The 18,647-nt window shown below is 37.6% G+C and overlaps 2 protein-coding genes and 1 pseudogene across 7 annotated transcripts in view; 1 reads left to right on the forward strand and 2 right to left on the reverse strand.

Moving 5' to 3' along the window:
- Positions 1-4,730, reverse strand: part of LOC5569186 (protein Gawky) — a 34,768-nt gene extending 30,038 nt beyond the window's left edge. Inside the window, exon 1 of one of the 2 annotated variants that reach the window (XM_021845363.1) lies at positions 4,593-4,730. The gene's annotated coding sequence lies outside the window, so the exon portion shown is untranslated. Of the gene's footprint in view, positions 1-4,393 lie in introns of both variants that reach the window. The other variant, XM_001652719.3, reaches the window with a different exon arrangement.
- Positions 4,731-5,603: 873 nt separating this feature from the next.
- Positions 5,604-6,445, reverse strand: LOC110675693 (annotated as a pseudogene).
- Positions 6,446-13,926: 7,481 nt separating this feature from the next.
- LOC5569187 (protein Gawky) overlaps positions 13,927-18,647 on the forward strand; it is a 54,586-nt gene continuing 49,865 nt past the window's right edge. For 2 of the 5 annotated variants that reach the window (XM_021845365.1, XM_021845366.1), the window contains exon 1: positions 13,927-14,488. The gene's annotated coding sequence lies outside the window, so the exon portion shown is untranslated. The remainder of the gene's footprint in view (positions 14,489-18,647) is intronic. The other 3 variants (XM_021845367.1, XM_021845368.1, XM_021845369.1) reach the window with 2 other exon arrangements.

Raw genomic sequence — 18,647 nt, forward strand, 5'->3', positions numbered from 1 at the left:
GAAAATTTCCTTTACGAAAAGATCCTCGACCAGCGGGATTCGAACCCACGACCCTCAGCATGGTCATGCTGAATAGCTGCGCGTTTACCGCTACGGCTGTCTGGGCCCCTATATATTTTGCCTATATAATTAATAAGATAAGACTGGAAGAAAGGTGCATCACTATATAGGCAAAAATAAACATATAGTTTGTATATTTTATGGGAATTTACTGAAAGAAGGGTGTATTATTATAATATGCAAAATAATCATGAATAAGGGGATTATGGGGCATAATGGACACATTAGGCAAATGCTTATTTTACATAGAATGGCAATTTTTCAGTTACTCTTGGCTGGTTTCCAAGTTCGTAATTAGTATGACGTGCTGGATCCATTCATGGTGAGAAAAAAATCTTATTAAATGTCAGAAAAACGAGATAGAAAATTGGGTCCAAAACACGACTGATAAAAAGGTATCCGGGTAAAATGAACACTTTTGTGGAATTTAGTAAAAACTAAATTATTAATGGGTGTCAAAACGTACTGCCATGTAAAAGTGCTTCCCACTTATCACATTAGCAAGAAGAAACTTCTCTAGGTTAGTTACTTTGCTCTAAAATTTAATTCTTCCACCGCTTTGCGTATGAACTAATTTTAGCTGAGAAAAAATATAGTAGAATTTCAGAGGACAAATGAAGCAAAGCATAAACTTGTATACCGTCAAAGAGTTCATATACAATACATATTTCGTACAGTTTATAAAATTTTGCTGAAATATGCATATTCCCAGAGAATAAGGGGGTGTCCATTTCGCCCCGTGTGTTCATTATGCTTCTAATCCCCTACTTACTTATTTGTTTTGTCACATCAGACCTTAGCCTGTCACATAAATGACTCACGCAAACCAAAAATTAAAAAAAGAAAATAGAAAATGGATATTCATATAGCTTTCTGGGGAATGGTGCATTCTGGGGAATGGTGCATTCTGGGGAATGGTGCATTCTGGGGAATGAAATTCTGGGGAATGTTACATTCTGGGGAATGAGATTCTGGGGAATAGTTCGTTCTGGGAAACGGAATTCTGGGGAATGGTTTTCGGGGGAATGGTTTTCTGGGGAATGTTATAGAATCTGAAAATTCAGATCAACACGTAAAATGTGATGTTTTTCATCGTTTATGAAAGAGGTTTTTTGATGACCAACTTGCAGACTAAGTAAAACTTAAAAAACTCTTGTGAATGTTGCAAATGCATTGAATTGGCAATGGAAAGCTTTTCATGGAGAAAAACGTTCAATGCTATTCAAATTTAGAGACTTCGAGGCCGCTTGTCTGCATCGGCTGATAGTCAGAATCTGGGAAACGGAACAACTACCGGAGGAGTGGAAACAAGGCGTTATATGCCCTATCTACAAAAAGGGCGACAAACTGGAGTGTGAAAATTATCGTGCAATCACCATCCTAAACGCCGCCTACATAGTGCTATCCCAGATTCTCTTCCGTCGTCTATCACCTATAGCAAACGAGTTCGTGGGAAGTTATCAAGCAGGTTTCATCGACGGCCGCTCGACAACGGACCAGATCTTTTCCGTGCGGCAAATCCTCCAGAAATGCCGTGAGTACCAGGTCCCTACGCACCATTTGTTCATCGATTTCAAGGCGGCATACGACAGCTATGGAAAATCATGGACGAGAACAGCTGTCCCGGGAAGCTCACAAGATTGATCAGAGCAACGATGAACGGTGTGCAAAACTGCGTGAAGATCTCGGGCGAACACTCCAGTTCGTTAGAGTCTCGGCGGGGACTACGACAGGGCGATGGATTTTCGTGCCTGTTGTTCAATATTGCACTTGAAGGTGTTATGCGGAGAGCCGGACTTAACAGTCGAGGCACGATTTTCACGAGATATTATTGGGAGAAAATTCGAAACGGCGGCAGATTTGTTCACCCGCCTAAAACGCGAAGCAACAAGAGTCGGGCTAATGGTGAATGCGTCGAAAACAAAGTACATGCTGGTTGGCGGAACTGAGCGCGACAGGACCCGCCTAGCAAGCAGTGTTACGATAGACGAAGATACCTTCGAGGTGGTGGACGAGTTCGTCTACCTCGGATCCTTGTTGACGGCTGACAACAATGGGGAATACGAAGGCGCATCATCAGCGGAAGTCGTGCCTACTATGGGCTCCAGAAGAAACTGTGGTCAAGAAAGATTCACCCCCGCACCAAATGTACGATGTACAAAACGCTCATAAGACCGGTAGTCCTCTATGGGCCTCATGGCGTGGACTATGCTCGAGGAGGACTTGCAAGCTCTTGGGGTTTTCGAACGCCGAGTGCTAAGGACGATCTTCGGCGGCGTACAGTAGAACGGCGTGTGGCGGCGAAGGATGAACCACGAGCTCGCTCAACTCTACGGCGAACCCAGTATAGTGAAGGTAGCTAAAGCTGGAAGGATACGCTGGGCAGGGCATGTTGCAAGAATGCCGGACAACAACCCTGTAAAGATGGTGTTCGCTACGAATCCGGTCGGAACAAGAAGGCGTGGGGCGCAACGAGCTAGGTGGACTGACCAGGTGCACCAGGACCTGGAGAGCGTGGGTCACAGTCGAGGATGGAGAGAAGCGGCCATGAACCGAGTGAATTGGCGAATTATTGTTGGCGAGGCTTTATCAAGATAATTGATGTAAAGCCAAATAAGTAAGTAAGTAAGTAAGACTTCGAGGCATTTTTAGATCGTGTCCGGTATTGGGAGCCACATGTTATGACAGGTCAATTTTTTACTAAAACACATAATCAAAATGCATTGTCAAAATTCATATATATATATTTTCAAATTTATTTTTGTACGTTACAAAAATGGTAATATTTGTCATAAATGGGCACCTAAAACCATCACATCAAACTATTTATTTTAACACCACCCACAGTGCAGCAATCTTTTAAGTGTCCGGGAAAAGTTCCGCACTATTTAACGACAAATTAAAAATGAATGATAGCGGGACAAACAGACATGAAGAGCAATTAAAAAAAATAATCGTAACGGTGCCATTTTGTTACACATGTCCTGAAAAAATAGATTAGTTCCAATATTCTGTTGATCTGCTAATATATTGGATATTCGGCCTCTAAAAGCCCATTTGTAAGTCTCTTGAAATATTTACAACAGCTTTCTACTTGGTGGAAACCTGAATATACATATGTTTAAAATTATTTGGCGAGATTTTCATTTATTATTTAAAAGTGACGTTGATGACAACTTCAGTTAACACCTGGGAATGTCTCTCACGAATGTCTGTTAAGATTGTTCGTTGGAATGTTCTCAAGAAGGGAGACGTGTCTTATTCCCGTCACGTTTCAACTCACATTGGCAGTTTGCTGAAAGCTACTGGGTTCATACTTTCCAACAATTTGTCCCGTTTATAAGTACATCTTACTGCCAAGTTTCAGACATTTTGACAAAAAAAAAACCTTAATATCAAAGTGAATCTTGGACATGCTGAAATGGTTCTTTACCCTACTTGTCCTGGATATTTTTGTTAGATTTTGGCAATATTATCTATGAGAAATTCTTGTTGAACTTCTGCAAAGATACTTGATAGACTCCTGGTTCAGTGCTTAGTAGTCTCCTTCAAAGAATCGACAACAGGCGTGATTCTTAAGTGTACCTGCTAAGAGTATCTGTTGAATACATCTACGATGTTAATTTTGAAATACCTATAAATTACAAGAACAATATATATTATTAGGGGTCCGCGAAATGTTTGTAGGACTCCATAGGAGCTAGTGGTTTCGGAAAGGTTGGGAACCACTATATTATTCCAAAGTTTAAAGGAAATGGGAACTTTTATTATTGTCGAATAATAGATGACAGCTATTTATTGAAAACGATTTTTTAAATGCAATATATGAAATTGACCTTAAAAATTCAATATGGTAAATGTTGCAAAATAACTAGTAGTTTACTCGTTTTATTTACAATGAATTGCTACTGTGAGATAAATAAAGTATACAAAACTACTATTATAGACACATAAAAGTATGTCCATACTAAATACCAAGACTGGTATTGGCAGCACTGTTTAAATCCAAATTATCGCTCGATTTCATTATAAGGTGACACCACGGGAAACGAAACGATTATTCTAGTTGTTTTGAAGTGGTCGCATATGAAAAGGCTGACCGAACCGAACGACGAGAAGTCGAAAAGGTGTCTGCCGTAAGTACAGTGATCACCACTTTTCAGAACCTCTCCGTACCTACGTCGTAAACAAAGCACTACTACATTCAATACGACAGGCGCAGTTATTTTACTACACGCCGTCTCGTAAACCGCATACAAACGCCCGAATGAAATTTCATTCATTCTTGCGTGTGGGTTACGTTTAACGGTGTGTGTCGTATTCGTATACGTACCGAAAGTTCTTCTGCTGTCGAAAACTAACGGTGTGTATGTGTATTGGTACGAACACGGGCACGAAACAGCAGCGGAGCACGCACCGAAGGAATTGTGAACACTGCTCTCTTTCTCGGGGGGGCGATGGGAACGAAATTAAAATGCGTGATTTTCACTATTTCCGCAGCACAGTTTCACTGAATAACACCAGCCACTTACGCACGAACGGTTCCGGTAGCACTTGCAAACGTTTTTCGCCGATCGCGACAATCATTCAACGCCGAATTTTGAGTTAGAAAAATACTTCACACATACTGGAGCCATTTCTCACCCGATGGCCATTTGCAAATAACGTTTTGATCGTTTTCTGGGGTGCAGAAACATTTGCGAGGCCCAGCGAGAAAAAAATGGTTGCGCGGGATATGGGAGTGTGGGGCTTAACGCTCAACCACACGGCAACGCAGCTCTACTCAAACAAGTTCAGAAAGCAAGAAATGTTAAGTGAAAAATATTCAAAAAGTAAAAATAAGTAGTTTTGTAGAAGTCACTTGCAAGCATGGGAAAATTCACTCACTCACCCGAACGCTACCGATAAAATATCTGCAAAGTATCTGCTGCCACCGAGTGTTCAGTGACTACTAGGGTGAGCGCAATCCCGATGAATCGCATAACAATTGGGTCCTAAAGCCCTGTCCCAATTTTAGTGCCAAACGCTTAAGTTTAGGCCATAAACACTTGTTTACTCAATTTTTAAATGTTTTCCGTTTGTTTAAGTCCACAAAACATTTTTTATGTTTTTTATTATATTTTGTCACACCCCTTGGTTTAAACTCAAATATTGGGTGTATTTTGTTTTCCGTGTCCCTTCCGAAATGTCAGATACAAACAACCCCAGTGAAAAAACTATAACCCCTGTGGTGTTTTTGTCGACTGAGCGAACGTCAAACATGATCTTAAGTGTCAAGGTTCATTTATGGACCCAATTTTTAAATTAAAGTTTAAATATGATATAGCCGTTATTTGAGCGGGAAAATTGCTAAAGTAGTTACAGTAACATTGCTCTTTAAATAAAAACAAGATTTCATTCAACATTTTAGGACCCTATTGAGATAAACCGAAAATGAAAAGCTATACGGAGCGGACCCAACTAACAATTTTAGCGCTATAAGCCAAGATTATTTGCATTGTGCTGTATAACAGTTGAATTGAAGCAGCGAACGCAGCAAAAATTGAAAGCTGTCAAAAATAGAACTAGTAGCGTTTATACAGCTGTATCGCAAACAATTTGCTGCTATAAATATTAGCTGAATAAACTTCGTCAGTTATCGCTTTTGCTGCTTTCACTAAGCTGTAACTCAGCACCGTAAAAAGTAGCAACCCAATGATGTGAAATAAAAGTCCCCATCATTAATCTGGTTGCTTCTATACAATATGATTTATTATGCTGCTCAATATATAATTAAGAAGCGCTTTATCGTTAGTTATACAGCGAATATACAATTGTAATTTTCGAAGAATCAATTCAGGAGCAGTGACCATCATTTAACATAAAAACGAAATTTCCGCTAGATTTTCACATTTTATTTTTCGCGTATGCCAGCATCCGTCTACCAATCTATGCCTAATGTATATTTTCCATAAGCCGGAACCACCCTCCGGATCCTGCCTAAATTGTTATCCACGGATCGCGCTTTTCTAATGAATTGTGGATAGGTTCCGCTTCTCACTGCCCTGCTTCCAGGGTGCCTTCGTTTAATGGTACTTGTAGTCCTGTGGTGCTTCCGTTTGCCGCAGTTGATGGCATAGAAGAACACCATTCCGCCTGGAAGAACGGGGCAATTCCCATCCGCTTGGGTTTCCAGTATTTGTGTTGCCATCTCCAAAAGGTACGGCTCATGGTTCCAGCGGCAGCCTTGGGTTCTTGTCACGGTGGCCAAATCAAGCACTCAATTCGATCAACTTTACCTGGCTCAAGGGCGTATCCGGCTTGCCGTAGCAACGGATAGGGTTGTAAGGTCCGTGGATCTTCGGGTTGTGTTCCGCCGGATAATCACCGAAAGCCATCGCGCACTCTTTTCCGCAGCACTTTATCGAAGAAGATTCCGCAAACAGGAGCGCAAATCTACACAGCCTGTTGGATGTTAACATTGCGTTTGACGTTTCACACCCTCTTACAGCCTGATGAAGTGGTGTAAGCGTGGCTATAACATATTTTACCATCATTATAGAATATTATATGGACCGTTCTCGATGTGGAACAAAACGGTGTGTTTTCTTTGCCTTCGATATATACTGTGATGGCAGCAAAGACAACGTCAGGACTTGTGGATGCAGAGATCGTGAGTTCGATTCCAAGCGGTGGCAGATACTTTAATTGTGTAACGTTGGGAACATTAAATTCAGATACTTAAGATATAAATTCTGGAAGCTGTGAAACAGCTTGGAAATAATATTTAATCGATAATACAGCGAAGCTGTATAAAAATTATTCAACAGTTGCGAAATAATTGAGAAAGCGCCTTTCGAAGATGTTACACAGCTACATGTCGTATAACTGTCGAGTTAGAGCAATGATCGGTATGAATAAGAGCTTGCCAACACAGCTTAAAAATAGCTGAGTAGATTCGCCAGATTTGTTGGTAAAAGGATCGCATAGAAGCTTTCGTTCGTATGTACAGCGCCTCTACTCAGCATAAAGCCGTATAAAGAGGGCTTAGAGAATGTTTACATTTGCACTAAATTGGGGAGAGAGCACCTATCCGCTCTTAAATGGGAGACACAAAAAACGCATTCGCCATTCAATCACTGAATGCTTTCTGCGAAATGTACAGATTTTGCGTTCACTGAATCATTTGGGCTCATTCACAAATTTTTATAACGCTAAAGGGGGTGGGTGGGTGTCCTTGTGATGTTACGGCTCATACAAAATTTGCAGAATATTCATACAAAATGCGTTACGAGGGGGGTGTCAAAACTGGCCATTTTTGGCGTTATGAAATAAATGAATGAACCCTTTCGCCTTGTGTATTCCCAGTCAGTGAACGCTCTTCAGCTCTCAAACACGAATGCCATTCGTGCGGAATCGGAATGTAAAGAATCATTCGTTACAGCAATCGGATGCTTTCGGCACAAGGAGTCGGTAGTGAATCATTCTGTTGCCGTTTTTGTCTAACTTGTCGCTCGGCGAACAAGAAGAAAGCGCATAGGCCAGGGGAAGTGGTTCACCTAGAGTGAATTTATGTCAAAGAAAAAGTAGATTTTGTATGAGAATTGACAGAAAAATGAATGACAAGTTCATCCACTTCTCCTGACCTATTGGAAATTGAAACACTCAGCTTGGTTGGAGAAACGGCAATCTCATTCTTGAACGCTTGTGGAAGTGAGCGAGAGAAACGCAATATTCGAGTGAATGTTTCCCATGCTTGGTCACTTGACATTAGCTGTGACGACGAATGCAACCATGATAAATATCTTTACTTCTATGGGAGTTAAAATTCTTTTGCTACTGTTGGCACGAATATCCGGTAAGTTGGGGGACTAACCACACAAAATAAAAATTCAATACTTTTCACCATCAATAGGGTCCTAAGGCCCTGTCCCAAGCCCTGTGTCAAGCGCTTAAGTTTAGGCCAAGAACACATGTTTACTGAATTTGTTGATGTTTTTCGTTAGCTTAAGTCCAAAAAACATGTTTTAATTATTTTTTTTAGATTTTGTCCCACCCCTTGGTGTAAACTCAAATTTTGGGTGTATTTTGTTTTCCGCGTCCCCTTCCTAAATGTCAGATAGGAACAACCCCAGTGTTAAAACTAAAACCCCTGTGGGGTTTTTGTTGACTAAACGAACGTCAAACATGATCAAATGTGTCAAAATTCATTTATGGATCCAATTTTTAAATTAAAGTTTACACATGATATAACCCAAGGGGTGGATCACTTCTTCAGTGTACATCAAATGTACATTTATTTGCATCAGATGCATTTTTTCAACATTCCAATCAACTTAGCTATGACGTTAACAACACCAACTTAACAACGTATCGTTCTGTAGCAACGCATATTTGTTTGTTGTGAATGTTTGAAAATGGTTCGTTATTTTTTATTGGAATTCATTGCTAATCGTTATTTATTACAGATTATCGAGAAAGAAGCCACCGAGAAAGTACCATTCCAATTTGCATTTGATGCCTAATCATTACGCATTTATGAAATTCGAGACATTGAGGCTTTGAGAAATTCTTTAATTATGAGCCTTTTCCTACTTCCATATGGAAACGAAACTGTCGTTATATTGTTTTTGTAATTTATTTTTTATTCGGGTTGTGTTTTCTGCATTTGGAGGACGTTTACTCAACATTTGCATCTAAAATGCAAACAGCAATATTGTAATTTGCTTTGATAGATGGATTATTGGGAAAGTTGTGTATCGCACTTAGAAGATCACCAAGCAGTGGCTGATGGGTTCATTATTTTTTCAGGTACAGAGTATTTTATACCCTTTTACAACGGAACACTCTTTAATGGATGAAAAAAAAAATGCAATTTTATAATAGTTCTTTATGGAGCAGAGACATTCTTGCAGTAACACGATGAAATAAGTGTTTTTTAAATTTGGATAGATCAATGGTAGGGGCCCAATCACAAATTTCATAACGCTGGAGGGGGTGGGTGGGTGTACAAACGATGTAACGGCCCATACAAAAACTGAATAATATTCATACAAAAAGCGTTACAAGGGGGTGCGTGGGTGTCCAAGAGGGCCAATTTCAGCGTTATGAAATAAATGAATGCGCCCTAGGTATAATTTCTGTCCCTCTAGTGCTCTGATTATAAAGAAACAATTATTTGATTACAGGATACTTTTGCTGCTATAAACATCCCGTATGCATTTCAAAATTGCCGAAAGTAAATGCCAGTTTGCTAGGCGAGTAACATCAACATAAACCACTCCCGCACATGAACAATAATTTATGCAAAGTTTGTTTAGTTGATATTTTTATAAACGAGAAAAACATATTTTCATATCTGGAAGAAGAGTAAATTTTACTCTGTTTCACAGAAAAAATGTTTTGGATAATGGGTAAAATTCACTCGTTGATCTGACGTACAAGCCGTTTACTCTTTAAAGAGTAAAGGCCCTTTACTTTTTTATGAGTTAAACTAGTTTCTCTCAAAAAGGGTACTTTTTCACCCTTTAAAGGGTACTTTGGTCTTACAGTGTGCCTTTACTTGCCCACCAACTCTGAAAAAAAGGATTTCTCGCGTAACAATTCTAAAGGGTCAATGATCAAATTGTAAACAAATCGGGTTTTCATATCATTCGATAGCATCTCCCAACACCCACAAACTACCCAAGAAACAATTGTAGGTGATTAATAAACTTGCCTGCTTAACTAAAGCTTTACAGCAGCCGTGGTAGTTGAACAAAAGTATAAGTTGTAAAAAGTGATGATCAAATGTTGCATATATTATTAGCAGCACTTTTGTTCCTCACTTTCATGGCATTTTAATAGCAAGTAGAACCAAAGTTGAAGCAACGTTGGTTGATAATTTAGTATGGTTGTATAAGAGCCTCTCTATAGTAATTGAAGATGTGCTGTTTCTCAAGATCCAGACTCTGTTGTTCCATATGCGACAAACAATTGTATAACAAGCTTTTACAATTTTTAGCAACACTTGTTTCGTCACTTTTCAACAATACTTAAATGGGACAAAACTGCAGTGAAAATATGTTTGCTTTGAAAAGCTTTGAATTCAATTTTTCAACCACCAGTAATATAAAAGCTCTTAAACATAGTTGTAGGTACATCCTTGTTCAAACCTTGTAGAAGTGTGGTAGTAACCATTATTACCGACTAAGATTGAAATTCTCAATCACAAGTATTGTTAAACTTCCCAAGAAACAATTACTACCTTGAGAAAAGTTTCTGAGAGCTGTTTTACTGATTGTTTAATAATTGGGTCCTAAAATTTTTAATGAAATCTTGTTTTTATTTATTAACACGAAAGAGCATGTTACTGTAACTACTTTAGCAATTTTTCCCGCTCAAATAATGGCTATATCATGTTTAAACTTTAATTTAAAAATTTGGTCCATTAATGAACCTTGACACTTTTGATCATGTTTGACGTTCGCTTAGTCGACAAAAACACCACAGGGGTTTTAGTTCGACCACTGGGGTTGTTTGTATCTGACATTTCGTAAGGAACACGGAAAACAAAATGCACCCAATATTTGAGTTTAAGCCAAAGGATGTGGCAAAATCTAAAACAATGTTTTTTGAGCTCAAACCAACGGAAAACATTAGAAAATTGAGTAAACATGTGTTTTTGACCTAAACTTAAGCGTGTGGCACTAAAATTGGGACAGGGCTTTAGGACCCTATTGTCTTGATGAAATTAAAACTATTATTCAAGCTTTATTGGCCCAGAAATGGAGAATCTATTCAATAATAAACCATTTGGTTAACGCAATATTGTACTTGCTTATTCAATGACTTTACCTTGGCTATTAAACATTAATAACATTATAAATAGACTCTACAATGTGTATTCAACAAGTAAACCACCATTTATCTATCGATCATTCAGAAATGCTTGTTCAGCGTTTGTTTAACAGGGATTTATAACGAGTAATAACTAAATCGTGGAAGAACAGTTGAAGAAGTCCTTATTACTTATGATCATCGTCATTCCAAAAATAGCCTTTGTACAGTGTTAATTCAACAGTATGTTTTGATAAGGTGATTATTCATCTGTTATTAAACTATAATAAAACTGATAGCTTGAATAAGTCTTACGTTTGAGACCATTCACAAGCAATGTTCAACAAAGATGTTTACATACACCGTAGGCAAGCAAAATAGTTAGACAATGTTTAAACAACATATGTACGATAATTTGTTCGATTATCTTATTATATCTTTAAATACTGCTCTTTATCTGCTGTTCTATGTAACCTTGGTTAGAGCAGTGGAGAAGCATGCACCTGTAAATCGGAAGGTCCTGAGTTCGAGTCTCGACATCCTAACAATGTTTGATTTAATAATGAAGTGCCAAATTCCTAGGCATCCAGATATGAGTATTTGATGAAGTGCGCAAATAACTACCAATGTTTTTGCTGTTTTCATTATAAAATAAATGTTGAAGAAACATTGAACAAACCTCTTTTTGTACGTTTATACAATTAATTCTATAAATAAATATGATGTCCAATTCAGTTGAACAAAACGCTTAAACAGATTGTGTTCAGCATGTGTTGTTGTTGAAGTAATGCTGAACAAAGTCTACTATTTTGTACACTTGTTACCATGAGTAATAATGGCATCTACAACTTTTCTTCGACAATTTAGAAATAACACGTTACGAAATCCTGTCAAACAAACGCCTAATAAGCATCTCTGGATGTTCGCTGTACACCTGGTGGATAAAACGTTGAATAAACATTATAAAGTCTACTTATAATGTTACTACTGTTTAACAGCCGAGGTAAGGTCATTGAATAAACATGTACTAAAATACGTTAATAAAATTTTTGTTGTTGAATAGATTCTCCATTTCTGGGTGAATAAGGCTTGAATAATAGTTTAATATTAACTAAGTCAATCATTAGGCAACTAACAGCTTAATAAAACAGTTCTGAGAAACTTTTCTTAAAGCAAAAATTGTTTCTTGGGTATGCAAACATAATCAACATAATCATTAAACTTACCGTTATAATCTCGGTTTTCAAAACGACCAATAACCTTTTTTTCAAATCATTCATTGGCACCCGCTCGAAAAGGCCAATGATTGGTTCTCGCTCCATCAAGAGGGCCTACAATCGGAAAATTTCGCAAACTGTCATTGGTCTTAGCATGGTGAGATGCCAATGACTCTCTCTTGCTCATTCATTGAAAACCGAAAAGGCATTTTTTCCACATTTTTGTCAGTTTTCAGAATAAAATCGATTACTAGCGTGTAGTAAGGGCCCATTCACAAATTTCATAACGCTGGAGGGGGTGGGTGGGTGTCCAAACGATGTTACGGCCCATACTAAAACTGAATAATATTCATACAAAAAGCGTTATAAGGGGGTGGGTGGGTGTCCAAGAGGGCCAATTTCAGCGTTTTGAAATAAATGAATGAGCCCTAATAGTAAATCGTCACTCAACTAGCAAGAAATCACATTGATTGATTTAAATACTGAAAAATAGGAATTGAAAATGTGGTGAATAATATTCAAATCGAATTTTCTCAAAGTCAACGATCTGAAGATTGGCCCTTTTGAATTGTTACGCGAGGTTTCACGTTTCCGCACTTTTGAACTCGCCCGCACTTTTGAAGTGCGGGGTCCAGTTAGGTGGGAACGGCGCAATATTTTCCAATAGGGTCCTAAAGGCCTACCCCAATTTTAGTTTAGGCCAAAAACACATGTTTACTCAATTTATTAATGTTTTTCTTTTGTTTAAGTCCAAAAAATATGTTTTTAGATTTTGTTACACTCTTTAGCTTAAACTCAAATTTTGGGTGTATTTTGATTTCCGTGTCCCTTACGTAATGTCAGATAGGAACAACCCCAGTGTTAAAACTAAAAGCCCTGTGGTGTTTTTGTCGATTAAGCAAACGTCAAAAATGATCAGAAGTGTCAAGGTTCATTTATAGACCCAATTTTTAAATTAAAGTTTAAATATGATGTAGCAGTTATTTGAGCGGGAAAAATTGCTTAAATAGTTGCAGTTACATGCTCTTTCGTGTCATTAAATAAAAACAAGTTTTCATTAAAGCCTGATTCGCTGCTGACAAGTAATTTCTCGGCCTATCTTGATGCATGGCAAATTTCTGCAAGGAATCGATCAAGGAAGTGCTTTTTTCTGATCGCAGTACGCAGTTGAAAAGAGATGTCAATGCAAACGGGAGTCGCTGTAGAAAATTTCTGCAAGGAATCGGCGAGAAATTTCTTTAGCGATTCCTGTTCAGCAGCAAATCAGGCTTAAACATTTTAGGACCCAATAAGCCATTTTACGAAGCCTGGTCAAATGACAGGAGACCTGGGATTTTTCAATCATCGGCGTCAGTTTTCGCGATGATGATGGTTGATGACTGTGCGCATTTCTAGCGTAGCTTTTCATCCAGGCGAAAACTTAAATGGAGAAAAATTATTAAAATATTTCTGATCACAAAAGTGCTTTTTTATGTGCAATATGGGTAACAAGGAGGTAGCTGATACAATAACTAGGTGTAATGTTGCAGTAACGAACATTTTTGGATCTCATTTTTGTCATTTTCTCCATGTCCTCGTTTGGTAAGATGAGGCGTTATTGAAAATCACGCTGGATTTAATCCCAGGTCTCCTGTCAATTGACGCCGTTGCGGCGATCAGCTGTTCCGAAACGTCTCGTAAAATGGCTCATTGGGTTTGAAGAGTGTGTACCGCACAAACGCTTCTTGTGAGGTGCGCATTTCACGAACAGCCCTGCAGGGCATGGCGAAATGTCAATCAGTCGAGCTTTCCCGCAAAGCTTTTGTCATTGCAAAACGATGCAAACGGCATAAAGCTTCCGGACCTGTAGCGATACGCACACACATCCAATCGAGGAAAAAAGCTACACAATGGCGAATCTGGAATACCTTTGATGTGACATATTTTTCTCGATGTTCGATTGAAAAAGTGATTTTTCTGGTTAAAATTGGCGAAAAACCTGCTCCCGGTGACCTTTCCGGTACGAAGAATCGACGTGTAGTGAAAATAGGCACCCATTGTTGGATGTGCTTGATTTTTAGGCCGATTGAAATTGGGGACGGTACCAGTGGAAGGTGAAATATTTTTTTTTTCTCGTCGGTCTGATCGCGGGCGAAATGACCTTATAAGAAAATAATATTTTTGGTGTTCTAATCGGTTATTGGTGGTCCAAATCATTCCCCAACTGTTCCCCGATTGGGGAGAAACAGTGAACTAGTGTGTGATTAAGGACTAGAACCGAATCTCGACTATAATGTGCCACAAGAAGACGGAAAAATGTGTATGAAGGACCAAAAGTACGGAATGAGAATTTCACTTCCACAAAATGGTAGCAGCAGAAATTGATGTCGTCGTCAAATTCTACTTCTGCATGGAAATACCTTCACTAGCCAAAGGTAAGTAATACTCGAGGGGGAAATTTGGGGGGATATGAGTTTTATAAGACAAGTCTTGGTACCTGTTTCGAAGGGATTTCCATGAAACGAACCATGACCTGAACTGCACAAAATAATATGCAAAGTTTAACTCTGTCTAGAACCAGCGAAAAAGCATAGAAGAGGTGGTTCGTCAAAAACCACTTGCTCAATATTTTGCTTTCCGTTCTTGCTTCACTCATTCATTCCTTCCTTTCTTACGTGCTCACTCACGATCCTCACACCGAGGTATATCTCTTTTTTCTTCACCAAATGGCTCTAAGTTGGTGATAAAATTAAGAGGTATTACCAAACTTTTGTAGGCTAGTTATGTTTTCAATTATTTATGTTAGTCATAATTTAAGTAATACAGTACACGCTATGCCTGAAACAGCAGATTATAAAAATCGATAACAATGACAAAAATCATAATATTCCCGATAGAATAGTTTAAAACCTTTCGATTATGGAACTATGGACCAAATTAAATACTAATCTCCAGCGACAAAAAAAAAACGATGTAGGTAAATGTAGTTATGAATATGTAATAATTGACATTGTACCTAGGTGTAGAGTAGTGATGAAGAAGTAGGGGAAATCAGGGTAAAACCGACACTGTGGGTAAGATCGACACCCTTTGATTTTTCATGCAGTTTCCACCACGCTCAATCTTTACTTGTGAAATGCTTTGTTTCGGATGACATTACAACTAACGCTATCAATAAACTGCCAAAATAAACAACAAAATCATGTTGGATAACATAGAAGCAACAGCGGTTGCAATATTTCGCTGTTGTTCTTTAACTGTGCATATGAAGTTTTTGAAATGTCATTATTAGTTCTGTGTCTACATCATTATTTACTATTATTACGTTGATACAACATAGAGGAAAATTTAATTTATGGTTTTTCGACAGCTGAAAACGCTGTTGAAAAATAAATGTCCACACGGGGTAAGATCGACACTTTCATTTAGGGTAAAATCGACACCTTTCTTTGCTTCATAATCTAACTTCAGGGAACTTTTCTTGTCGGAAGACTTTCTCTGTAGTTTATATGAGGCTTTATCTTCGAATTCCAGTGAAGTTCATGGATGGCGAACTTGTTAACATGTAAAATATGACACTATATAACCAAGGCTGGTAGCGAGTCACTTTTTAGTGACTTGGTCACTTTTTTGAGGCCAGTCACTTGTAAAGTCTCTTTTTCGAAGCCATTTCACTCTTTACGTCAAAAAGTCACTTTTTTCAACTATTTTGAGCTAAATTTTCGGGAGAAAATAATGGACCGGCCTTTTTTAATTTAGGCTAAGTTTTAAGTTAGGTCATCACCAGAACATCTTCTTGTCGGTATCAAAATAGTGGTTCATGGTTTCCATGTGAAAAAAAAAAACTTGTAAAAAAGTTAATCTTTCATTGAGTTCCACGTAATTTGTAGTGCAGGTCGGACTCGAATATCCGGGGACTCGATTATCCGAAATTTTAGACTCGATTATACAGAGTATTTTTTTATATATTCTTTGTGTTTAGTTTTTATGCATATGCATTTGAGATAACTTAGTATTGCAATAAACAATATGAATAGTTTAGCTGTTTTGAACGTAGGTAAAAAAGAGGGTTTTAAGAAGGTTATGTTTAGTGTATTTTTCTTTTTTCTTCTCAAGACTCCTAATATTCCTACAAATAATTTCTGACTACGCCATTGCATCATATCAATAAAATAAACATGATTATATTTCAGTTATTTTATCGCAGATAATAATAACAAAGAATAATTATTCAATGTTCTATTTGAGAGTAAAAACTTATCATGCTTCCTAAGACAGACTTTATTTGCAAACCAAACCTTTAAAAATGGTCGGATGGATCTAAGCTAGAGCACACCCTAAGGTTTTTTTTTACGTCGGTCGACGTCCCGCGTAAAAAAACGCGTTGTTTCAAAAAACGGCGTAAAACCAAGTTGTTTTGAAAAAACGACGTAAAAAAGACTCGTGTTTTTCGACTATTAATTTATCGTCATTTTATCGTTTTCACTGAATCGTTCATGAAATCTTGCATGCATTCTTCAAAGAAATGTGGGGCCTCCTCTTCTTGGATTTTTTGATTCACTTCGGCAGGAGGTTTTTGAGAGCCACAGAGTTTATATTTGACAATAATATGCGCGGTATTGAAGTATTTTTTATTCCAATTCGACCAACTATAACCCTCAATGTCAAGTGAATCATGAAAGTGTCCAAGTACCGTCGGACGGGGCTACTTTTGATTCCAGGGGCTACTTTGGACACTCACGTTTTGTATTTATTAGCAGCGTAAATATTAATCTGGGCTATTTTGTGTCTTCAGCACTTTTTTTACCCAATATATGCTCTACCACTAGGCATAATTTTTTCTTGGAACAAAATCAACAATAACAGGATAAACAAGAAAACATTTCAAAAAAGCCCGAATAAATATTCACAAGGTATAAAACATTGGCTATACAAAAATTGTTTGAATTTTACCCATGTCTTGGAAACTTATTGGGAGCATCACAAAACTATCGAATCGTCATGTTTCATGAAAATCTTGTGATTTGTTTTGCCTAAAATTGTTGTTTTATTAAAATAATTGATCAAAGGTCTTATTTTTGCGACTTTTATTTTATTATAATGTTTTGGTTTGTGTATTTTACAACTTAAAAAAAATAAAATAAATGTTTGTAAAAGTGAACAGACATAAAACGCATATATGTCAATAAACCAATGCCAAATTCACAACATAATCTCTAAAAAACAATTTTTCGTCATAATTTACATGAATTTGTAGTACAGAACAGTTGCATCCTTCAAATGCCTAAATTAAACTACTCTCAAGCCAGCTCTAAACTGCTTAGAAGCTAAAAGCATATTACAAAAGCAAACTTACTTCTTTACGATCAAGCTAAACTTTACTTCATAGATTGTATTTTTTTTCTTTTTTTTTTTATGGTGTACTCAGCTGGAGCTGTATGACAGCTTCGTTGTCTGTGCTGGACCCCGTAGTGCAAATTTTTACCTCTACTTTTGCCAATATTTAGACGGAATAGGCTATGTTGCCCGCTTTAACACTATTTTGGATGAATATTGTGCAGAAGTAGTTTTATTAAATTGTTTTTGCTTCAGTTTCCCTCCCGTAGTCATGTTTGTATAGTCATCCTTTAGTTCTGAGCAATCGGATTCTTGTTTACGCATGGAGAAGCGACATGAAAATATATGTTATTAATTAATGCATTTCTTGGAAATAACATACAGAGCTATGTTGTAGTAGTCTATGTTGACAAATTTTAGCACAGATGTCATCTCCAAGAATCTTTTGACAATGATAGACAGAAAATGTTAATTATACAGAATGCGGTCGTATATTAAACGATAGCGATAGGGAGATCCTTTTTTCCCGAATGGAATGAAGGTTATTGAAGTGAAAAAAATGAAATGTACTTCCATCTATACGCGAACAAGAACTATCTGAAGTGCCTCGTCATTGTACGTCATGTATTCTCTAGTATTTTAGTCGTTTATGCTACTAGTCTGAAACGTGATGTGTTATACTATATGAATGAATTTCAAAATATGAATCAAGTGTTTGGTTTTAAATAGTCTTTATCTCCCGAAGGTCGTACTGGAATGCTAATCAATGCAATACTTTTCTAGGAGAGATGACTGTCTATCTGTCTATGTTGCCATCTTGTAGTACCGAATCCAAGTTGTAGATAATTAATATGAGGAGAAGTATCAAATCTAAATGTACTGTAAATGTGTTTGGTGTGGTCATCGATGTGCTTTATGTTCGTCTTATTGTTATTGTTCTGAGGTCTTCTCAAAATGAGAATTCAATTGAATAATGTCTCAAGTTAGTTTACAGTTTGGATAGACAAAAGTATTGGTACGGTATTATGAATATATAGGGGGGCTAAAATGATATACAATATGTGTTCGCTAAGAACTAAAAATGTTACTTACCCCTTTCTTAGTATACCCACCAACGCATATGGATCGTTTTTACCTCAGTTTGATGGTAATTCGATCCGTGTCCGTGCTGATCTATGTGCTTCGGCTCCTAACACGACGTTTGATACATACGACAGACGACTTGCACCCTCGTGATGGTGTTGTTGTTAGTTGTTA

This window comes from Aedes aegypti, chromosome 2 (assembly GCF_002204515.2).
Source record: "Aedes aegypti strain LVP_AGWG chromosome 2, AaegL5.0 Primary Assembly, whole genome shotgun sequence".
NCBI classification, from domain to species: domain Eukaryota; kingdom Metazoa; phylum Arthropoda; class Insecta; order Diptera; family Culicidae; genus Aedes; species Aedes aegypti.